We start from the raw sequence: 25,468 nt of genomic DNA, 5'->3' as shown, positions 1-25,468 counted from the left end.
CACCTCTTGTAGAAGCTTCCAGGTTTGTTAGAACAGGCGAGTGGAATAATCAAATTAAAAGGTATGACAATGGAAGATGGACACAAAAGGTGATAAAGAGAAAAAACAGAAAAGAGCAAGTGTGGGATGTGGAGTGTTGACAGTGAAGGGAGGGGGAGACGTCAAGAGGAGGGGGGTGGGATGGAGGCAGGGAGAGGGATGCTGCAGTTTAGAGATAGCTCAGACTGGGGCTGCAAGAGCAGACAGAAGGATGGAGAGAAGCAATGAGAGAGCAAGCGATGAAAAAAGAAAGAGCGTGACAGGTTTCCGATTGAGGTAAAATATTCAATAAATTTGATCAAATATTAATATGGATTAATACTTTTGTAAAAAAAAAAGCCTGTGGGGGCTCGTTTTCTTTCACGACAGATGCACCAAATATTTCATAGGAGCAGTCAACTTGTTTAAGCCATTCAGCCATCCGTCCATAAATCTTTTCGTATGTCCACATCTCTCCCTCCTAATAGATCCATCCATCCCTCTCCCTTACATCGGAATGCAAGCTCCTCCTCTGTCTTTTCTCCATATCCATATCCTCTACATTCCACCCACACAGCAACCCTCCTCCCTTCCATATCTTCTTGCTTGTCACTTCCACAGATCCTGAGGGCATCACTCACTACATCCTTCGACTCTAATTTATCTCGGGTGTCTCTACTGTACTGTTTAGCAGAGCGCTGACCACTGCTTTATCTTCTTTCCCCTCCTCAAGAGTATGACGAACATGTATGGAAGGAATGAAGCAGCACTGAGGGACTGAACACGGCCTGGACTGTGAAACAGAAACAAGGAGACCACCTGTAATCTACCTGAACGCCAGCAAGGAAACAGAGAGATACAGACTTTTTTTTTTTTTTCCTAAGAGACAATCCACAAGCTTCGGCCTCAGAAGGATGCAAAGTCATCATTGTGGTTTGTAGGCTTAAAAAAAATACAGAGCATGCGATGGCGAGGTGTTAGGAAGCGGCAAAAAACGGAAACAGTTGCAATATTGTGGAAGCTAAAAGGGAGGAGAGAGCAGCATGACTCACAGCAGCTTGAAGGCTGTGTTTTGTATGCCGGAGGAGGGCTAGAGGGAGATAGAGGAGAAATGAGAGAGACACGGGACGATAAATAGAAGGAACCTGAGTAGAAGTGAGCAGTTGTCAGATGAAGAAAGAAGCCGCAACCGGGAGGCGATGAGTGACAGGCGGTAGGCGGAGTGAATCGGTTAGCTGGAGGGTTACGAAGGTGAAAGTTGGAGTAGAGATGAGGAAGTGGTTGGTTTAGTATGAAGGAAGGATCACTGACAAGACCAATAATGACAGAAGAACATGCTAAAACATAGCTCCTCGGTTTGCATATGGGAAGTGTTGCAGCAAAAATGTGACATAAAGATATGAGAAGAAATCAGGCCACAGAGCAAAAATCTAAGTAGTTTAAAAAAAGGACCAAAATAGAAATGCAGTAGACCAGAAAACATGTCAGCGTATGCACAACGCCAGAGACAGCATGGAAACTTTAACTGTGACAACGACACAGCAAGAGATTCCGGTTAAATATTTATGCTGACAGTCCACTCTGGAAAGAACTTCTTCCGTCACAGAGAGAAAACAGATCGCTTTTAATCCTGTGAGTTTTTTTTTTTTTTTTTTCTTTACACTAGACAAGCTGCTAAGTGTGTCAGGATACGTTAATATCTTGCTGCAAATTGAAGCAGGACCTGATACTTGCTGGGATGTGACCACGTGGATGCGATCGGACAGGTGTGAAGAGAGTGCATGGACTCCTGGAAGAAGATGTGGAGTTGTGGAAGTCAAGATGGAGGACATGCACATTTAATTTGTTTTTTTCCTGGCATATGTGCAGAGAAATAGGCTTGATCTTGACACTTACCACTGCCTATCAACCTTTTAGATTTGGTCTAAAAATTGCCCTTAATTAATCATGTGGATTAATCCAGGTAAGCCATAGCTTGAGGAAGTACTGTTTTGTGCATCATCCTGAAGGATCGGGAATATATCATTTTTTTTCTCCATGACTCTTAATGGCATCAAGGTATTAAGACAGTGACTCACTCGGCTCCGACCTGAATATCTGATTCCTCAAAACAATAAAATAGGACAGCACACAGTCTCTCACCCCGCAGCTCTACAAAGACCAGCTTGGTGTTTATGTGCGGGCGCGAGGACTGTCGAGGAGCTCTGCTGTGTCCGTGAACATGCTTGTGAGGGATGTAGACTTGCTTGTGCCTGCCAAGCTTCCAAGCCAGCTGTGTCTGTGCAATTTTTTCCCCAAACGTCACCCAGAGCTGTGTGTGTGTGCGTGTGCTGCCTGGATTCCCACTGGCGATAGAGCTGGACCTGGGCAGCGGTGTTGAGTGAGTGGAGGGGGGGGAGTACCAGGAGAGGGACGAGGAGGAGAATAGTGAGGTGAAAGAAACCAACAGGCAAGAAGACAGGAAAAAAACTGACATCATGCTTGGATAAACAAAAGAAAGAAAGGAGTTTCTGGCTGCCTCCCTGGTGCAATGTGTGGTGAGTATAAATCTATGTCCGGTGTGTGCATGTGTGTGGGTGTGTGTGTCATGCATGTGACACATGAATGACAATCACATTTCCTACGGATGCCGGTCAAAGTCAAAGGTGAAAGGTCAATTACAGGACTATAATTATATATGGTCTTATATATAAGGCCATATAATGTTAGTAATGTTCATGATATTGTTGTCGTTTGCAGTTGTGAAGAACACTGAGAGATCTTTGTAGTTGGTGACTTAGATAAATGAAGAAAACAAAAGTGCAAAGTTCAGTGCAAGATGATGATATTTCACAGATAGAAAGATAGTAAAAATTTTTAAATTGATTTATTACACTATAGTAGGGCTACAGCTAACGATTATTTTCATTTTAATTTGAAGCTTGTTGTTTCAACTAATCGAGTAATAAGTTAGACTAAAGATGGGACAAACCAAAATTAATAAAATGCAAACAGTTGGAAGTTTGGTCATGACATAACAGAAATGAGGAAAAAATGTTGATCACCGTTTTTCCAAAGTTAAAGCTAATACCAAAATAGATGTCGATTATTTTGACAAATGATTAATCATTGATTAATTGTTGCAGCTTTAAACTATGGTATTTATAATATCAAGCTAGACCAAGCCAAAATTTTAAATTGAATTATATCACAACCAGTCCAGGGTGTACCCCGCCTATCGCCCGAAGACAGCTGGGATAGGCTCCAGCATACCCGCGACCCTCGTGAGCATAGCGGTATAGAAAATGGATAGATGGATGAATTATATCATGTGGTGAACACAAGATTCATTCATTCATTTTTTTACCGCTTTTCCTCTCAAGGGTTGCTGGAGCCTATCCCAGCTGTCTTTGGGCGAGAGGTAAGGTACACCCTGGACTGGTCACCAGCCAATCACAGGGCACATATAGACAAACGTGAACACAAGATATAGGTGAAAATATTTATAAATAAATCAATTTTGGGGAAAAATGATCGTTGAAGATATAAGAACCAGAGCAGCGATATTTACAAAGTCAGGTAAAGGATAGTAAGGGAAGCACAAGTATGGGCTACTGTCACAAAAGTCAGATTTCATTATTTTTATTTCATGTATATGGACACAAAAATATGTTATTCCTGAATGAGGATCTCAATGTTTATTGTTTGTTTGCGACTATTATTATAAAGAATTTGTTCAATTTCACTTTCCCTCCAGTGTTCCCATGCTTCAGGAGAGTGATTTATATTGCTTTTGTCAACCATATTTCTTAAAAAGGCACCAAGTACTAGTCAACAAACTAGCTTTTTAGCTGGAAAGGTATATGACTGGTAGTAATATGGTTACAAACAAACTCAACCAAACACCTTACCCCCCATACAGGCACATTATCTCTTCTTCCCTGCTGTAACACATACAGTGCATACATGTGCAACCACTCTGTCACCCTCGGTCATCCTCTCGTGCACTCTTGCATACTCACACTGTAAAAACACACATACACAAACATGGGCGAAGGGGGCTGTGGCTGAGGAGAAGTGACAGTCCCTTCATGGCCGCGGGCTTCGTATTCTAGAAGCGCTGGCTAGTCAAGCTCATAATGAGGCTGTGGAACGTTCTAAGTGTCATACAGATCTGGTTCCTACACCATCACTCTGTGCATCATTGTAGGTGCCCGATGTGAAGATAAGAACGTACACAAGAGGTTATTTTTTATTTAAAGCTACTTTATAGGCATTACACACCTCTTCCGAAGAATATTATACCTTTAAGCTAAGACTAAGCAATGTTTAAGTGCTTGTGTGTCTGTTTATCATTGATTTCTCCACAGACAACATGTAGTGTAGCAAAACCCAAGGTGTAAAAGAATTGATTTGATGACTTTCTGCATCAATAACACTGTCAATCAACGACTCCAAGTGTGCCAGCAGCTGTTTTTTTCCTTGACTGCTACTGAATGTTTAGCTTCCAGACAAATCTCTCAGTAAAGTGGGTGTTCATTTGACATGATTGTTCATTTATTTCTTGCTTACCAATTATCACAATTATTGCATTAGTAGGGCGGGGTAGTGGCTCCAGAAACCGGAAGGGTGGTGGTTTGAGCCTTGCTCCCTCCAACCAGTCACTGTCTTTGTGTCCCTGGGCAAGACACTTTACCCAGCTTGTCTCCAGTTTGTCAGCAATCCGACCGCATACTGGCCCATGTTCACAAAACAGTCCAGGAAGAAATGCCATTGACAGATTAAAATATATTTTTGCTAGTAAGGAATCAGGAACTCCAACCACTTCTCTCTGATGTTTTCCTCATGAAGAATTGTGAACAAATGTAGCTTCCCTTACACCCAAAGAAACATTTCTAACATTGCTAAGCTTGGAGGAGCGGAGAGAGTGTATCTGGCCTACGGCGCATGCCCATATAAGGAAGCCTGCCAATCTGTGACATCACAAATCGCCAGTGTTAGAGAGCCCTTTGAAACCGAGTGTTCATAGCCATCCCAAACTTCTTTCAAGACTCACTTCCAAATGCACAAAACTCCTTATTTGAAACTTTGGCAACATTTCACGCAAGAATACAATATTCTAACTTCATTTATAGGTCAGAAAAGTGGAAAAAGCATAATAGGTCTCCTTGATGAATACAATACTAACGTTGGATGCAATTAAGATATGCCTTTATTCGTCCCTCAGTGGGGAAATTTGCATTTTTTTAACATTAAGAATTGATTAAGATTGATTGATTAAGAATTGCATACGTAACAATGGACTGAGGCTCAGCTCAATTGTGGTACTGATCAGCAATCCATTGACTATGAACCAGGCCACTAAAAAACTAATTACTGCGATAAATAAACTAACAATGGACAGGACTAGGATGATAATCATTCCAGAGCAACATTAAGTCTCCATATTTGATTTGGAAATGAAATGAATGCAATGTGCAAATGTATGTGTGGAAAAATTAATGGTGCCAGCATTTCAGTTTGCTGATTTGTCAGGCAAATATCAAGGTGAAGCCATGAGAGCATCCAATTGGTTTTACACTCGGAAGAAGTATAAAATACAATCGAATATACAAAAACTTACATGGTCCATCTTCTGCTCGTGCCTCTGACACTCATGTTCATCACTTCCAGGATACAAAATATTTTGATCACTATCTGTAACATTTTGAAGCACCACAGCTGCGTTATATATGCAGGATGCTATTTTTTCTGAAAGCCTTTAGAAGACCTTCTCCATTTCGCATTAAAGTCATCTAATATGGGTGATGTGGGTGTATAGGTTAAGGGGCTGCTGCAACTATTTTCTCCTTCCTTAATCAAGAGGACAGTGTTTGTATTCTCAGCACTTCCATCGTGTTTCCAGTGGGAGTTAGTGGGACTATCAGTATTCACAGGTATTGTCACGCATTGCTTTGGGGAGTTTAGGCTCACAGAAGCATATTGTGATCGCTTTCACTAAGAAAGGAGGAAGGATAGCAGGCCATTTTTTGTGATTCATGGTCAGAAGAATAAGTTTAAAAAAAAAAGCAGCAGATTGAATACATTTCTTTGAGAATAAGAAAGCATACCGAGTGTGACCTCAGAGGTCTCTTCCATTCAATGTCTGTCCCTTTGGCACTCTCTGCTCATGAAGGCAGGCTTCTAGGGCTCTGTTGACAGTATTAGGATGTGTAAGGAAATATAGTACAATATTCTTTATCCTAAAATTCTTTCAAATTCTGATTGCTTCCAGCAGGAGTGTTGTAAGTGCAGGTTCCTGCTGTTTTTAATTGGTCTACAGCACTCTAAAAATATAACTTGACAAGAAAAAAAACTGCAAGAAGCAAAACATCTGCAGTAATTCTACAATTACAAAGAAAAAGGTTATAATCTAACAAGAAAAAGGGCTAATTTTACAAGAATAATATAATACTATAATAATATTATGAAGAAAAATACTGTAATTTTAGTAGCATGAAGTTGAAATATTAAATATAAATATTTTTGTCATAACACTATGAACATTATGGATATTTGTCATAACATAACATTATGAAACAAAACCAAAAATTGACTGAAGTTGTATTTTCTTTCCAGAAAAAGTCAAATTATTATGGGAATAATGTCATAATTACAAAAATAAAATTTCCTAGAAAATGGTTGAAATAGCATAAATGACAAACGTTTAGTAGCATAGAGTTGGAAAGAGAGAAATTTTGTTTTAAAAAAAAGTTATAATCTTATGAGAAACAGACAAAACAAATACCAAAGTTGTCATTTTTGGAAAATTAGGTTGGGAAAAATAATGTTGAAATTATTGGGGGGGGGGAGCAAAGACCAATGTTCATCCTCATGATACCCTTTCCACCTAAATCACAAATATCTTGATATCTCTAATATATCTCTAAATCTTGAAATATCTTTAACCTTATCATTTTTCTGGTTGTGGCCCTGGTTGTGGAAAAAGTTTGGACACCCCGTCTTACAGCTACCAGAGATGTTCATTCTTTTCCCCTTGTGGTAAATCATGCATGCTTTTCACAGGATCCTATTTCTGTTTTGCTATTACCATGAGATCATAGTGATTGGATAAAAATGATTCAGACTTGGCCAATGTATGCTTCACCGCAGACGCACCATCTGTAGGGAATTCATATCATACCATATATGAATTACTTTGAGAGTGAACTACGCTGAGCAGCATTCTACACCAATTATGATCAATATTATGCATAGGTTTCATGGGAAGGCTTTACATTGCTCATTCACTGGGAACGCCGCTGGTGAATCCCTTATGATGCATAGCTTTGCACTTATTTGTAGAGTTGCAGAAAGGTTTGATTTCATGCGATACTACAAGAGTTCAGTATTTTTTCAATACATAAACAAAATTTTTATGTATTTGAAACTTGTGTTTTATTAAAATTACCAACATTTGTTTCAACTCAAAAGTAACAAATTAAATTAAATTAAATTAAATTAAATTAAATTAAATTAAATTAAATTAAATTAAATTAAATTAAATTAAATTAAATTAAATTAAATTAAATTAAATTAACAAGGTTCAAATCTCTGTTGGGCATCTCTATGTGGAATTTGCATGTTAAATGTTAAAAAAACAGCTTTCTCTCTTTGAATGTGGTTGGATTGTCGACTTTGATGGAATTTACTGTTCACTTTTTGAACAGTAAATTCAAATTCCTTGAATTTTTGAACTGGTCTTAAAATATTGATCAGGAGTGTAATATAGTGTATTACAGAAAAACATCAATCACATGATGTAGAATATGATCACTCCAAAACATGTCACAGTTTATCAAACAAACCAATTTGATTTGTCTTCCTTCGTACTGTGCTTTAATGGCAGACGTTTGAATTGCTGAAATGGAAGGTTTGCATTCAAATAATTATTTGAATTGACTTTATGCTTGAGCTGCTTCAACTCATTAAGATGTATGACCTTGAAGAAGGATGTTAGAGTAGAGTGGATGAGGGAGTGTCCGGGGAGACGGTTTGTTCTTGGAAAATAATCTGATTTATTTAGAGTAGCAAGCTTGACGTCTTTACGATAAATCATTCTGAAGCCAGTCAACTTGCTTCTCTTCCTTTCACAAACAAGTCAAACTATAATATAAAGACTAAAAAAGATTATCACACGGAAATGAATCTTCAATCAATGCCCTTCTACAGCCGATGACTTTTGAGGTGTGCCCTGCATTTCCTCTAATTGGGTTGGAAATAATCATGTTACACTGTTGAATGACTAAGCTGCATCAAAAACAATACTACAGTATGCCCTTGTCCTTACTCTCTTTACTCTGCATTCCCATTCATACACACACACACACACACACACACACTCACCCACACAAACCCCTGGGCTACCAGAACAGCTGCTGGATGCTAGAATGTTCAACCAGCATATCAAGAAAATAAAACAATAGACAACAACTGGGGAGGAGTAAGGCTGCTGTGGTCCATGCACATTTGTTTTATAATTGAGCACAGCATGTGTAAAAGTCTGTATTTGTCAATGAGTGTATTGGTAATGGCGGAATTATTGACTGGACTGAGCAAGGCAATTGACCAGTGGACCTTATTATGGACAGCTCAATACTGTCTCCCCGTCTGTGGCAGGAAGTCATTCTAACCCCAGCTGACACCCACACATATAGTACTTGTGCACACTGTCGCTATCCCTTTCTTTTCACAATCTCTTGAGGACGGCACTTCCTCTCCTTATTAGCATCCAGCATTTTTAACAGGCATCATGAATATCACATCACCCCTAATGTTTAGTGACAGGGGATGTTTTCATTGAACTTCAGCCATCCATTCATCCCACCATCTACCATTTATACTGTTTATCCTATGCAGGGGTCTAGTGGTTAGCGCGCAAACCTCACAGCTAGGAGACCCGAGTTCAATTCCACTCTCGGCCATCTCTGTGTGGAGTTTGCATGTTCTTCCTGTGCATGCGTGGGTTTTCCTCCTGGTTTCCTCCCACATTCTAAAAACATGCTAGGTTAATTGGCGACTCCAAATTGTCCATAGGTATGAATGTGAGTCTAAATGTGCCCTGTGATTGGCCGGCGACCAGTCCAGGGTGTACCCCGCCTCTCGCCCGAAGATAGCTGGGATAGGCTCTAGCACCCCCCGCGACCCTCGTGAGGATAAGCGGTAAAAATGAATGAATGAATCCTGTGCAGGGGTTGGACGACTGGAGCCTATCCCAACTGATTCAAGGCTAGAGGTGTGTAACAAGATTACCATTCAATCACTTCGGCTGGTATATAGTATTTATAGCTATGGGCAATTTAGAGTCAAAAACATAATAAAAAATTTAAATGACCTGCCCTTCAGCAGGGATAGGCTCCAGCTCACCTTAAAAAGTGAATGAATGAATAATTAATCTTGCAAATAATTAATAATAAATAAGAGGTACGTACAAGCACATTTCACTGGAGAAGGCACAAGCATGGAGGAACAGTTTGTGTCTGGGTAAATGCACTCTGGTATTCATGAATGAATGTGATGCAATGCAAAGTAATGATGTGATTACATCATCTATTTTGGAAAAAAGATACACCTTTCAGTGTTTAGAGAAGAACAATAATGACGGCATCAGTGTCAAGTGCAACGTTATTATCGTGATCATGAGAGCAGGATTTCATTGATATGACATGAGTATGACACTATTAGTTGTCAGTCAACATTTAAATATGTGGAAATGTTTGTGATTTAACCAAATATCATTCATCCATCTATTTTCTATGCCGCCTTTGCTCACTATGGCTGCAAGGGTATGCTGGAGCCTATCCCAGCTGAGTTTGAGCGAGAGGAAGAGTAAACCTAGAATGGTTGCCAGCCAATCAGAGAGCACATAAAGACAAACAACCATTCAAACTCACATTCATACCTATGGACGAGACTACAATTCACCTATTTTTGGAATGTTGGAGGATACTGGAAGAACTGGAGAAAACCCTTCATGCAGGGGAGACACAGACATGCCCAGACAGACATTAGAACCCAGATCTACAGTGCAAAACACTAGGGCCACCGTACGGCCCACCAAATGTTATTTATAGTAAATTAACTCCAAACATTTGCATTGCATTTGCATTTGCATTTGCAACAGATGTAAGTGTAGGTAATCCTGATGTACTAGATGCCCTTAAGTAAGTAAGTACTACTTTATCTATTGCTGCATGCACTTTAAAACAACATTGTTTAGACTTAAGCCTTTAGAGTTTGCGGTTTGCTCCTTTTCACAGTGATTCTCCAATAGTGGGGTGGAGTTGAGAAAATTGAAAACCACTGCCGTACTGGTAATACAACATTGGTTCTGTTGTTGCTGTGCTGTGTAATGTATTAGGTAATAAAAGACCATGTGTTCAAATAGCGACATTGTCAATTCAAGTAAACTAGGTAAATAAAGTAGAGCACCTACTGTATCTTAAAAATGTAAACAGATAAGATCATGTTTACAAATGATATATTCCACAAATGTGCTGCACGGCGTTCGAGTGGTTAGCACACAGGCCCCGCAGCTAGGAGACCTGAGTTCAATTCCACCTTCAGCCATCTCTGTATGGAGTTTGCATGTTCTCCCCGTGCATACGTGGGTTTTCTCCGAGTAATCTGGTTTCCTCCCACATTCCAAAAACATGCTAGGTTAATTAGCGACTCCAAATTGTCCATAGGTATGAATGTGAGTGTGAATGGTTGTTTGTCTATGTGTGCCCTGTGATTGGCTGGCCACCAGTCCAGGGTGTACCAGGGTGAATATTCCACAAATGACACAAAATTAGCACATTAGGTACTAGTATTGAGTATTGTGCAACATTCAGACTTGTGTTCACCAATGTCTTCACATCTAAATGCATATCTCACCCTCCTCTCTGCTGTTTTCATATCCAGGCATCGTGCCCTGTGGCGCTGGGGTTCTGTGATGGTAACCATGGTCCCCGGCAGCCGCTATGTATGCAGCACTCATGCACGACAGGAGGACTCCACAAACGATCGAGAAGAACGCATTTTAGCCGTGTTGGGCATCATCGGAACCATTCTCAATCTTTTAGTCGTCATATTTGTCTACATATACACCTCGGTCACTTAAGCGCTTTGGACAGTTGGCGCCATTCCCAACATTCCTACCGCCATACATGTCGGATGGGAGGATCCTTGGCTGGATAGTCACCATCCAGGACAGTTCTACTCCATTTCCTGCTGCCAATATCACGTCTTCGTTCCCTTCCTGCTCATATCCAGCTTGTCATCTTAAGACAGTTTCCTGCCAAATGACTGCTGACACTGCCTGTAGTCATTACATTGCATTTCTATGAAAATGGGGCTTGATGGTGGATTAACTGTGCTGTGTCATATCACACTGTAATATATATTTAGATTATTGTTTTTATTTGTGGGATAGGGTTTATTTCACTGCCAGATATATAATAACCGACCAACGAATAAAGAGGACACTACATATAGTTTTAATAGAAACAATGAAAGCTCAAATGTCACTTGACCAATCAACTGAAGGACTTTTGTGCCTCACTTTTAAAACGTTTATCTTAATGTGCGTATCAGCAGATAAATACACAATGTTGTACATTTCTACTTACTGTAGCAAGCAGTTTTAAAAAAAATTCTCCATGGAACTAACTTGCCCATACCCGAGCACACCAGAAGAGAGATTCCTGGCGCTGCTGGGGGTCATCGGCATCATACTTAATCTTTTGCTGCTCGGCTTTGTCTACGTATACACATCCATTTGATACCGGGCAAATATTCAGCGTACAATATATTCTGCTATATTTAGAAACAGCGTACATGGGCATATGTGTCGTCTAGATACACATACTCAGTTATTCACATTTTGCACACGTCAGTTTATATTTCATTCATTTCCTGCGGCCCAGATTAACATCATGACATGTTTACTTAAGCTTCCATTACCATAGACGTTGCTATGCTCTAACTAAAATGACAGATATAATTGAATTAACACAGTTTGTGCGATTTGCCTTTTCATGTTCACACTATAAAACACAAAAATGGATCGAGAGGGTGTTGCCAAATCAACCGTGGGTATCAGCTCTCACTACAGCAACGATCCCTCCGTGGATGCTTGGTGTCAAAGAGTAATGGTTTATTTCCTGGAAGCCCTGCCTCTTTGATTGAATCTGTCAAGCCGGAATGGAGTACCGTCAAAGATGTGAAAGTGTGCAACTGAGACAATGTCACACACATCGAGACAGGGTGCTGCTTCATCACGACGCAAAGATGCCGGATATTTGCAATGGGAATGAGCAGAACCCGTTGGCACTGTCTTATGTACATTACTGGTACTAATGGGAGGCTTTTACTGCCTGTTTGCAGTCACGGAAAAACACCACAAATGACCTGCCATTGGCTTGCAACATTTCAGCTAAAGTTGCATGTCATTGTGGATATAATATAGGACTCTGAAGGTGAACAAGGACTGGTCTGAATCCTCACCTCAACACTAGACCGACATGGATCTCTGCAGTAAAGCACACCGCTTTTGTACTGACACACACAGCCCGGTGCATCTAAGCACCAAGGACGAGCTGATCATCAATCAGTCAGGAGCTTGGAAGTAGACTTATGAACTATATCACAACCAGAGCGTTTTTTTGCCATGTAAAAAGAACTTTTGACTTTTTATAATCATTTTATTTTAAAGTATTATTGTGAATTTTGGCAGTGTTTCCATTTGAAATCTGTTCTGAAAAGAACATGGGGAAATACGATAACACAACATACAACATATGCATTACTGGATTGTTTTTTTTTGTTTGTTTCACCAAGTCCAAACAGACGCAGACAGTTATGTACGGTGGCTGAAAGGGGCAAACAATCTGTAAAGTCCAAATGTTCCAAACACAAAAATGATCCAACATCAAAAAATAATAATAATAATTGAACACATGCACCAGGAAAATGCTGCAGGATCAACAATAATCTTTTGACTTTACCGTTTACTTAACAATACAACTGGAGACAAGCTGTCCTATAAGCAGTTGGATACATTGTTGAAAAGATTTAAAAAATTCCAATATTTTCTTAGCTTTGATTTCAAGCATCTCCAATGTCACAACATTTATTTCTGTCCAGAATTGCATCAATTTTTCGCCGAGATCTTAATAATGGCGGGAGACAGAGACCACTACTGAAAGTTTCATTACTGCGTTTTGACTTTTATAAATGCATTAGAAAGTTGTTTTTTTTCCTGGAAAGTTACGATTTTAGTAGTTTCAGTAGTCAGCTGTGCTTGATGCATGCCGATAATTTGACCCTTCTGAAGATGAACATATGAACATCACGCAGAATGTTCAAGATAGTTGTGTAAGAAATGAGAAGCTACACACTGCCACTGAAACAATCACCCATGCAGTAAATACCCAATGGGAGGCTCTTGATTTTTTTTTTTGTCCAGACGGTGTATGTTGCTAGAAAACAATAATTTAAATGTGCATCACAGTGAATGGAAGCACCCTTGTTTTGGTTTGGACACACTTTATCATAGAAAGTCTGGGCCTCCCTGCATTGTCATGGAAATTGTTGCTAAAAAAAAAGGAACTGCAGTCCAATTCTTCTTTAAACTGCTCCCATTATAGATGAAATACCTTGACAACAAATTAATAATTGATGTGAAAATATATCTTAACAAAATTGGTCCCTAAAAGCAGAACGGCTGAGTGCACAGAGCAGACATGTGCCATCACTCTCCTTTAATTGAATTGATGCATCATATACTCCATTTCAAAAGTCAAGCGTAAGCAAAGCCAGTGAAATGTATCGTAGCTCACAAAGTTTAAAACGTTTGTACACAAGCAAATAAATAAAAAGCATTTAACCAGCTCAGGTTTACTTTGATGGAAGTAGAGGCTTTACCAGTGTGGCTTTTTAAAGGTTGACCAAATTATATACATACATATAGTATATGTATGTATAGTCTTTAAATGACATATTTTTTCGGGTAAAACTTTAAACCTGACAATTTTTTACAGTCAAAGGTTTTAATATTGATCCCAAAATAATACTGCTGTTTGATATTGTGAAAAACTTCAACAGACCTAGAAGTAGAAAAGTCATTGTTTTAATAACAATTCTAAGTGCTGTCATGCTCTTGTCAGGGATAGTGTCAGTGATATGAATAAAAATATTCATTCATTCATTCATTCATTTTCTACCGCTTTTTCCTCACGAGGGTCGCGGGGGGTGCTGGAGCCTATCCCAGCTGTCTTCGGGCGAGAGGCGGGGTACACCCTGGACTGGTCGCCAGCCAATCACAGGGCACATATAGACAAACAACCATTCACACTCACATTCATACCTATGGACAATTTGGAGTCGCCAATTAACCTAGCATGTTTTTGGAATGTGGGAGGAAACCGGAGTACCTGGAGAAAACCCACGCATGCACGGGGAGAACATGCAAACTCCACACAGAGATGGCCGAGGGTGGGAATTGAACCCTGGTCTCCTAGCTGTGAGGTCTGCGCGCTAACCACTAGACCGCCGTGCCGCCCGAATAAAAATGTTAATTCCCAAAAAATTATTAAATAAAATATTTTATTACTGTTGTTTTCTGCATGAATTTAATGTTAAATTTGGTTGAGACAAATTTTAACTTGACTTGATGCCAAACAAGCAAAAAGCCCAGAGGTCATTTTGTTGCCATCTGCTTTGCCCACAGACACCCAGCCACCCCCTCAATGTACACGCACACACACACACACACACACACACACACACACAAAGCACGGACCTTCTCTTTTAGCAATGTAACATCATGTTTTTGTGTGTTCATTTTGGTGCCTATTTTTAATCACTCTACAAATGCATTTGCGTTCACAACACTAATGGGAAGCGCCTTCCAAGCCACGGGAAAAACAGCTGCACGCACCTGGGACTTGACGGGCAAGAGTGAAATAAAACCGATGCTCAATCCACATCTGTATTCACAAATGTTCATTCTGAGTCTCAGCCTGTCAACGACTGTATAATGAAATACTCATGCTTTTTTCATGATGCATTAGTCGGACTGATTTTTAGCCTGCCAAGGCATCTTGGATGCCTCAGATTGGAGGGGAAAAAATATAAGTGGATGCTGGAAATATTCTAATTGCTGATGAATATTTAGGAGACATAAGTCCAAGAGGAATAAAAGAAATAGCAAAATGCATGGCAAGGCAACATTTGGATATAATGAGGTTCAACGAAGCAAAAAAAAAAGGAAAATAATAAGTTTTGAAAAGAAACATTTATTCAAAAACCTAATGATTAACTCATCAATTTGAATATTTGTTTATTATTTCTCACATTGTCAGCTAAACAACTATCAGCTGTGTTCAAACATGCAAACAATCTGATATTTCAAAGGTCATGCATTACTAGTGCATCCAATTATCCGCTGTGTATAAAAATACTACAGTATATTTATAGTAATGCCAATGAAACGTTGCTTTCATTCTGAGACATTTTCACTTCAACAATGGAATATGACAACTGTAATGTTATTTGTGTAAGCTGTTTTGTGAGATGGATGAATGACATTTGTATTAAAAAACAACTTTCACATTACTTTTCTTTGTGTCTGTACTGCCTGTTGACTTTAATAGCAATGTCCACCAGAGCTTTGGCCTTTCAATTGAATGTTCAATTCGTAGTCAGTATGGTCGTCCCTCGCAACATTGCACTTCGAATTTCGTGGCTTCCCTCGATCAGGTTTTTTTTCCCCCAAAATATGTTAAGAAATCTTGACCGACTTCTTCAATGTGGACTGCAATGGCCCTTTCCCAAAAGCAACTCAGTAACTAGTCAATACACTAAAAATGAAAATTAATTTAATTAATGAAAATTGAATTAAGGTCTGTTTATGCAAATGTTTTCACATCAAAGGTCCAAACTTTATTTTGCCTTAATCAAGCAGATTAGCTCATGTATGTATATCACATACAATGAAACCCTCAACATCTCTCCATCTCTCTCTCTGGGCACCTACATTGCGTTTAAAAGGACAACATTTCATAATTTTCATAATGTTCACAATTTTCATAATTTTCATAATTTTCATAATTTTCATAATTTTCATAATTTTCATAATTTTCATAATTTTCATAATTTTCATAATTTTCATAATTCACAAATGTCATTATTTCACATAAATAAAAGTTTTGACTGTACAAAAAATAGAATAAATTAAATTATAGCAACAAATAACCGAGTGTCACTTTAAACATGCAGAGGTTTCAGATTTTCTTGTTATTTTTGTAGCTGACTTTGGGATTTGAGGACTGCACGGTGGATGAGTGGTTAGCCACCCACGGCCATCTCTGTGTGGAGTTTGCATGTTCTCCCCGTGCATGCATGGGTTTTCCCCGGGTACTCCGTTTTCCTCCCACATTCCAAACACATGCTAGGTTAATTGATTGGCTGGCGACCAGTCCAGAGTGTACCCCGCCTCTCGCCCAACTGGGATAGGCTCCAGCACCTCCCGCGACCCTCGTGAGGATAAGCGGTAGGAAATGAATGAACTTTTGGATTTGCTTGATTGTCACACAATTCCTCTTTTTGTTTACCTTTGAGTAAAGTCTCTCCAGCAGCAGCAGCACTCCTTCACAACACTCCCGTCATTTTTCTGTTTTCTCCCAACACCCATACAGTCCTCAGTGAACACTCATTTGTATGTTGCAGTGCTGTAACAGAATGTGTTATGACTTTCATCGATTTTTCACACTGGGCTATAAACGACTTCATTATCTGTGCTCTCACATCAGATTTGGGCGGACACTTCCCCTCGAATGATCTGTTTTCTCTCATAATGGTGCATCACATTGCCGCTGCAGCGCTACAGTTCACAGCATCCGAGTCTGTCAATTAACATTTCCTATTTTGAATGGAAGTGAATGGTTCTCTCATTCATTTTGCTGGCCCAAGCAACTAGCTGAACTGAACATTCTTTATCACAGGACCAAGTGGGGGTAAGTCACCTTTGATGCACTACACTGGTGATGGAGATTGTCATACAACAACAACAAAAAATCAAAACAACCCCTTTAAGCACCACACTTGCCCTTAAACTTATTCCATCCAGAGGGCCAAGGTGCTCTAGAAAGGTTCCTCTAATGCAGGGGTCTCAAACACGCGGCCCGCAGGCCAAATGTGGCCCGCAGGACACTAGTTTGCGCAATATGTTGTAAATAAAAAGAGTATAAATGTGACTATAGTCGTGTTTTGTCATGTCTACAGGGCTCTAATAATGCTTTGTTAATTTTAATCTGAAAAAAATAATTTGTCTACCCACCAACTAGTTTTTATTATTTGCCGTTTTATTATTATTATTATATTAATTACTGATTGATTGATTTTCTTCATTCTTGATTTGTTTATTTATTTTTCATCTTATTTTGTGCGGAAAAATAAAAATTAAGATATTTGATAAAACATTAATTCATTCATTTTCTACCGCGAGGGTCACGGGGGTGCTGGAGCCTATCCCAGCTGTCTTCGGGCGAGAGGCGGACTAGTCGGCAGCCAATCACAGGGCACATATAGACAAACAACCATTCACACTCACATTCATACCTATGGACAATTTTGAGTCGCCAATTAACCTAGCATGTTTTTGGAATGTGGGAGGAAACCGGAGTACCCGGAGAAAACCCACGCATGAACAGGGAGAACATGCAAACTCCACACAGAGATGGCTTAGGGTGGAATTGAACCCTAGTCTCCTAGCTGTGAGCTCTTCGCGCTAACCACCGTGCCGCCCCCAAAACATTCAGTAAGGGCAAACTACTAAGCGCAGGCAAAGCTACTCTAGAGGGAAACTTGCCAAGATAAAGACAGAAAGAAAGTCCACAAAGGCATTTGAGCAAGACTTGGGCATAGAGTTGGACCTCACTGAAGACATGGTAGTCAACGGACAAAGTACAAAATTTGAACAAAATCAGAAATCGGGAAAAAGGACTTGGAATATATGAAAAACTGTGGTTACTTTCGAGGTAATTGCATGACTTATCAGATGCATCTTAATTCAGTGGGTTCTTGAATGCACTGTTAGCCACAGAACTTTGTTTTCCTCTTGTACTGCGTTGTTGTTGCATTGGGCGATCTGTACTGTTGTGTGCAGCCATGCTTAGCCAGCCAGATAAACTAAGAGTGTGTCCTCAGGCACTCCATGAGGCCGCCAATGACCTGGCTAATGTGGGTGAATACCCTTTTCTGTCACACACACAATCTCCCAAACAACAGACACACACCAGCTTTTTGTCTGCAGCATAAACATGACTGAATTACACAACTGTAAAATGCAGGGTGACGAAGGTAAACAAACTTATTTTCCTGCATTCTGCACCAGAAACTTTGTTATGCTTTTTCTACTCGGTCCCTTGCAGAGTTCTTTCTTTTAGTCTTACGTTACATTGCCAGCTCAAGCATGAACCCCATCTTTAGCTTTGAGCCCCAAGCCACTGTCATTTGAATAAGGACATGCGTTTTACGTAAACAATAATACCATGTCCAATTGCCCTGTTCAGTGTTATCATTTCCCACAAACATTCATTCATTCATTTAGACTTGATGGTGATTCACACACTTTATACATGTCAACTGTGCTTAAGCTAGTTTAGATTTGTGTTTACAGTCGTCCCGTGTTTATCGCAGGATTACTTTTGTAGCTAGAGCATAGAATTTTTTTTTATTATTATTATTTAATTATTAGAGCCTGTACACAAAAAATAACAGCCCACAGTCACCTTCAAACTCCTATTGTTCTATTCTGTTTACACTGCATTGCACAACTCTTATGCTGCAGGGACTCGAGACGGCCACTAACTATATAGTTATCATATGTAGTACTATTAATTGGACATTGCTTTATATTACAATCAATAGTTATGAGTAAAAGCTAGTTTTAATATAATTAAAGTGATTTTCTTTCTCGATGTTTGTCAACATCTGAAGGCCACGGCATCCTTAGCATCTCCTTACATTGCCTTATGGTCCAGGCAGCTCTGGGAAGAAATCATCTAAAGCAGGGGTGGGCAAAGTACGGCCCGGGGGCCACATGCAGCCCATCTAGTGATTGAATCCGGCCCGCCAATTGTAGTATTTCAACTTTTAACATCCAAACTGGCAACATGACTTGCAAGTTGGATGTCTTATTTAGTAAAAAAAAAAAAAAAACAAATCTGTAAAATTAAATTACATAGTTTGATGTGGTCTGATGTTTAAAGTGCTCCTGAAAAAATGAGAACATACAGTTGATAGTATAACACTTTTACAGATAAAATTTGACAAATAATTCAAGGAAAATTCCAAACATAAAATAGTGTGTGTGTTAAATATATGTTCTGGCCACCCGGACAGTTTTATTAACTCAATGTGGCCCACGAGTCAAAATATTTGCCCACCCCCGATCTAAAGATTTCATAACATATGAGTGTGGTGATGTTTATGGCTGGCATGACTGACTGCTTTGGAGTTTTTCAAATGTTAATTTGGTTGCTCATTTGGAGCATCACAAGAAAAAGTTGTTTCCAAATACTACTTAGTCAAACTAGAAAATGTTTGTCTTCTTTTCTTTTATCTGCATATGAAGTACATGCAGCCTATGACTCAATGAATGGTAAGTTAGTGTATTCCTTTCCTTTACCTCCAGAACTGCACAGCACTGCAAGCCAACGGCCGTAAAAATAGGTAAGATTTCTTACCATTTGGCTTGACAGTGTGGTGCAGTTGTGGAGGTACTTAATGAGCATTAATGTTTAAATTTCTCCAAATAAAATAACCTGTTATTATTGCATGAGTAATACAAATGCAGATTGTTGGTGGGGTACACTCACACAAAGTGTAGCCCTCACTTGAGAGTGGGAAAAACCTTTGTGTGTTTTAACTAAAAATGACTCGAGTCCGGCTGTATTACAGCATGATTGGCTTGTTGTAGTGTTAAGTATAAGAAAAGTGTAGAAAAAGTGCAAAAGTGTAAGAAAAAGAGCAAGAGGCTCTTGCCGGCTGTGTGTGTGTGTGTGTTTTAAGACTTATGCTGCAGCAGCTCTGAGTCCCGGAGTGTGTTCAAGAGGAACTGTCAGGCTAAAGATGAAGCCGACTGCAAATGGTACAGAGGGATACCTTCATTAACGCAGAGTTCGTGAGTTGCGCGCCAAGTCTGGGTAGTTACGACCTCCAAACGCGCAAAGGGGGTGACGAACTATAGAGCAAAAAGGTTGCGCCTAATAAAATACACGTGAATCATTTCACGTCTAGTGAGAAGAGGAGCATACTCAAACTACACATGGTAGATTTGCAATAAAGCAAGTCTTCTTGTGTACTTTGTGATGTAACTCGAATACAGTTTTGCAGTCCTATGAGGTGGACCGAATAATTTATGAGTATATTAATGTATACCTAATCTAGAAAACTGGAGGAAAGTAAGGCGTGAAGCAATCAATCGAATTGCTCAAATTGTGTGATTGTTTTCGTGCATGTAAATAAAACTCCGGAGTTCGATTGGCTTATTCAAGACTTCTAGTGTGTGTTTGGCTGACTGTCTCGTCTTATCTGTAAATCTTCCAGCTGTTTTTCTATTCAGTGTCTTGAGTGTGTGTGTGTGCGTGTGTTTATATGAATGAGGGTCAGCTGAGGGTAAAAGTGTGTCTTGGCATTGTGACCGGCCAAGAGAATAGCTGTAAACGTATTCACGCTAATCACAGTACAGCAACATAAGCCAGTATAAATAGCTAAATAGTGCCAAACAACCAAGTGAGAAGTGTGGTTAAAAGTGTATTGTCACCATAGTTCCTATATTAAACTGTGTTTGAATGATCTCTTCTGGAACAACAAAAAGGTCAACTCGAAACATAGCTTAAGTGCAAGCAGTTTGTGTGTCATCTCTGTGTTTGTCGCAGGAGTTGCTAAGTGAGGACACTGTGTTTAACTGTGTTAGTCAGCCTCATGTGTTGTGTGTTGTGAAGGAGAAATTTGAAGTGCGTCATAACTTTGCTTGCTCTGTGGTAAAGGTGGTAGGCTTGTTGAAAGGACATGATTGTTACAGTTGAATGGACAATAGAACGTGTCTCTTCCGCATAGTGATTAAACTCTGTTGCACATTATTTTAAAAGTGTTTTAAATTTAGTCAAGCTGTGTGGTTGGGCCATTGACCGGATGTGAACTGATTCATTGGAGGAGGTGTTGAGCGAGGTGATACAAGGGGAGTGGCTACAACCCTCCCTCAGAGTGTTGAAGTGGAAGTGCGCCAGTGCAAGAGTTTTTATTTTACAGTGGTTTTTGTGTTCAGAGTTAGTGTGTCTAGAATATTCTAATGCGTCACGTTAGTGTACATCATTTGGAAAATACTTAATTTTGGACCTGGATAAACACAATTGTCATTAAATTAAAGTATAGTTACAGTCCAAGTTCAAGGTATTTTTGTTAAAATATTTCATTTTGTTATAAACAAATAGTAGCAGTTTTATTTTTTTCTGAACGAAAAACACTAAAAATGGCTATTCTGTCAACAATGATTTTAGGGCTAAAATACCCCAAAAGGAAGGATGACATAGAGAAGATCTCCAAAAAGTGGACAAAACGTACTAAAAGCTTAAATCCAAGTTGGCCCAAAGGTGGAACATTCGATGTGAGTTTGTGTAATGACATAGAAGTCAGAATTAAAGACTATAAACCTAGAGACAAAAGTAGAAAGAGGCAGCAGAAAAGGGAAAAGGAGTTGGAAATCATAAAGTTGTTTAAAAAGGAAGGTGAATTGTTCAGGAAAACACTTAAAAAGAATCGCGAAATGCTGAAAGCTAAAGGCGATGATGGATTTAAAACGAAAAACAAAAACATGGAGGCTAATACTCAGTTCTCTGCAGTGGCTTCATCTGGCATTTATCCTTTTATCTCAGGAAATGTCCAACTTGCAGGAGAGATTGACATTGATGACAACAAGCAAGAAGTTATCTCACCAGTTGAAAGGTTGAAAAATCCACCCCAATACTGCAGCACGGAAAGAAAGGGTGCAAAACCAAAGAAGCCAAAAGTTTTGGATTGTTATGCTGACAAAGATCATGCTCTTAAAGAGATGACAAGAAAGGATGGACACTCATATTGGTTAAACCTGGAGCACTTGGACTCGGATAGAGAAAAGGAAAGAACTATGATTCAAGAACTTGAGGATGAGATAGATGAGGTTAATGAAAAATATGTTCAAAGTAATGTTGCAAAAGAAAAACAAGAGGAGAGGAATAGAGGAGCAGGAGGAGGAGTACTTAGTGCTCTAGCAGGAAAAAGAAGGGTAAGTTATCCAGTGAAAATACGCGCGGCAGAAGAAGGAGAAGTGTTAGGGGGAAGTCTTACCTTTGCTGCAACTGGTAAAGACAATGGAAAGTATGATCTCAGATACAGGCCTGGCATACACCCTCCAGAGAGGTATACTGACCCAGCTAATCAATTACCAATATTAATAAAAGGAACACAGGGACAGTACATTCCTTGGCAGACACTTGATCTTGAGGGGTTGATCGCTAGGCTGCCTGGTATCCATGAGGGGGCCAGCAAGTGGATAAGGGCGTTTGAAGAAGAAACGGTGGGCAAAATACTGGCACTTGGAGATATCAAGGCTGTGTGGGCACGAGTGTTGGGGATACCAACAATGGAAAATGTGCTATATCTAAGTGGCCATCAGTGGATGCGAACTCCAGAAGCGGATGGAATTGAGTTCAATCCCTATCGCAGAGACTTATGGGGGACACTGCGAAGGGAGTATCCAATCAAGATTGATCCCAAGGCCCTGAAGGGACAGCCACTCACTGAAACAGAGAACCCTGCTGAATATATCAGCCGCCAGCTCAAGAGGTGGAAGCAAGAGACTGAGGAGGAAGTTGACAACAGTCCTTTGATGACCACGCTATTCAGAACGGCAGTAGTTGAAGCCATGCCAACTCCAGTAAGAAGTAGACTGGAAGATGTTGTGGGACTGGCATCAAAGTCACACAGAGAATTCTGTGAGCATGTGGTACATGCTATTGAGAAGCACCGACGAGATGAACAAAGGGTGCAAGAGCAAGACAGACAAGTTCAAAGAAAGGTTGCCCAATTGCAACTTGGGGAACTGTCAAACAAAAAGAAAGCTCAAGCCTCAGCTGGGGATGCAAGGCCAAGTGTGGAGGCACCCGTACTACCAGCTACAGCCCCACCTCCAGTACCATCAGTCCAAGCGTCACCTGGCATCAATGTATATGCTTAACCAAGAGCAAATCGAACGCCACAAAAGACCAACCCATGGCCGGCACCCAATTGGATCGAAGGAGGCTATGGAGATCGACAACCTCAAGGCCAAGGACCAAATTCACAACGGCAATTTTCAGGTCCAGTTGACCTATGGCGAGGTCCAAATTATGGTTATTAGGGGGCCCAGAGAATCTTGCAAGGAAAGGTCAGCAGCCAATAGTAACACTAATAATTAAAAAGAACCAGTAGTACAAATTTGTCAAAACAGTAGGATTTTCAGAAAGCGTCAAACAATACCAATGACAGCTCCAGTTCGGCTAACCTATATTTGCTAGGAAGAGATGCCTTATGTAAACTGAATGTAAATATTTCGAGATATATCAAAACCAGTGCTACTGGCTTTCCAAAAGTGGGAAAAGTACATCCTTGCACACATTCCAAAAGCAATAAAACCACAGTCTGAGTACCACTGCACAGTCTACTATGATCCATCATGTAGCAGCACCAAAAGAAGTGATCATTACTCCATTTGATGTTCCACAGACGTCACAAATCAGTGAAGGTGAGAGTGACTTAACAAGACATGCTGAAACATGTCCCAGAAAATTTGTGGTCAAAACACGAAACAGACATAGGGTTAGTGAAATCTGCCAACCCGGTTAGAGTAGAGCTCAAACCCAACCTGAAACATCAGAGACGAGCTCAGAACCCTCTGAAATTAGAGGCAGAGAAAGGTATAAATCAAACAATTGAAGGGCTTGTGAGAAAGATGAAAAAGGTTTGCTTGTTCCACCAGTCTTGTTACTTACATTGCTTATATCAGATGTGCACAGTCCAGATTACTGTGCAAAGGGGGAAGTTGTAAGGGGGATAAAACAACAAGGATATTGGTCACCATATTTACAGTCAATGGTTGATGAAGTCTTGGGACAATGTGAAACAGAACAATGTCAGAAAAGGTATAACCACACCCATTGGACACATACCAGTTCCAGAAGGACCATTCAAACATCCTGTGCTAGATTATGTAGATATGATTAGATCGGTGCATGGAAAGCGGTACATGTTAGTAGTGATTGACCAAGTTAGTCGTTGGGGTGAAGCGACGCCGTCAAAATATCAAAGTTCGGAAACTGTTGTTAAATTCTTGTTAAGTGAAGTAATCCAAGGTTTGGAATACCATCAGAAATAAGGTCAGACAATGGTCTGGCGTTCGTGAAAAGGGTAGCCAAAGGAATTCTACAACAACTGCGAATAAAACAAAGGTTAGGGTGTGTCTATCATCCCCAGTCCCAGGGAATGGGAGAACGAGTAAATGGGACACATAAAGCCAAGCTCAATAAAATCTGTGCTAGTACAAAGTTAAATTGGGTGGATGCACTACCACTTGCTTTAATGAGCTATTGCATGCAAACTAACAGAATTACACATCTAATACCGCATGAGATGCTTACGGGTCGACCCATGCCAGCACCGCATTTGAGAGGGCCTTATAAAGGGCCCCCACTTGAGCAGTTGCAAAGTGAATTGAAAGAGTATATAAAATATGTTAACTGCCATACATGGAGCTATCTATGTGCAGGAGAAAAACAGGATTCCTGAGTCGACAAAGGTGACAGACGCTTTGGTGTGCCAGGCGACCAGGTGTACATCAAAGTGTACAGGCGAAAGTGGCACGAGTCAAGACGAGAGGGATCCTATACGGTGGTTGAGCAGCCTCACCTGTTTCCCAATCCGGACGATCGTGAGGATGATGGCACTGGCTCAGAGGACTCAATGAGCCATGAGGTATGATTGTTGCCACAATTGGGAAGGGAGCCGGATCGTGAGCTGAACACCACCATCTGTATGTCACTATGCACCAAGTCCTCTCCACGAACTGTGCAAATATTGCTTGGGAAACCGCCATCCCATGGACAGGACTGATATAGAAGGGCAAGGGACTTGACTGAACTGAACAACAGTGCACTCACTTACAGTTAAATCAGTGTTGATAATACCAGTCAGTCAGTAGTAGCACATGTACTAGGTACACTTACTATATTAGGAGTTTATCAGTCGCTCACTATTCTAGTTGCCTTATAGCGTTATAGTTTGAGTGAATGTACACGTATGCAGTTGCTCAACGAGGTATCTATACAGTACTTTAGAGCATTAAGGATTTTACACAGTTACCATAGACTAC

General features: G+C 40.1%; 1 long non-coding RNA gene across 1 annotated transcript; it reads left to right on the top strand.

The window, feature by feature from the left end:
* Positions 1 to 222: 222 nt before the first annotated feature.
* Positions 223 to 14,223, top strand: LOC131135029 (uncharacterized). The gene is made up of 3 exons (XR_009131520.2): positions 223 to 315; positions 752 to 2,555; positions 10,942 to 14,223. It is a non-coding gene; the product is annotated as an uncharacterized LOC131135029 (long non-coding RNA).
* The last annotated feature ends 11,245 nt before the right edge of the window (positions 14,224 to 25,468 follow it).

The sequence above is a fragment of the Doryrhamphus excisus genome, linkage group LG8 (assembly GCF_037039965.1).
Source record: "Doryrhamphus excisus strain RoL-2023G ecotype Guam linkage group LG8, RoL_Dexc_Guam_v1.1, whole genome shotgun sequence".
Classification (NCBI taxonomy): Eukaryota; Metazoa; Chordata; class Actinopteri; order Syngnathiformes; family Syngnathidae; genus Doryrhamphus; species Doryrhamphus excisus.
The sequence above is the reverse complement of the archived record's forward strand: the minus strand, read 5'-3'. Positions and strand labels throughout refer to the sequence as shown.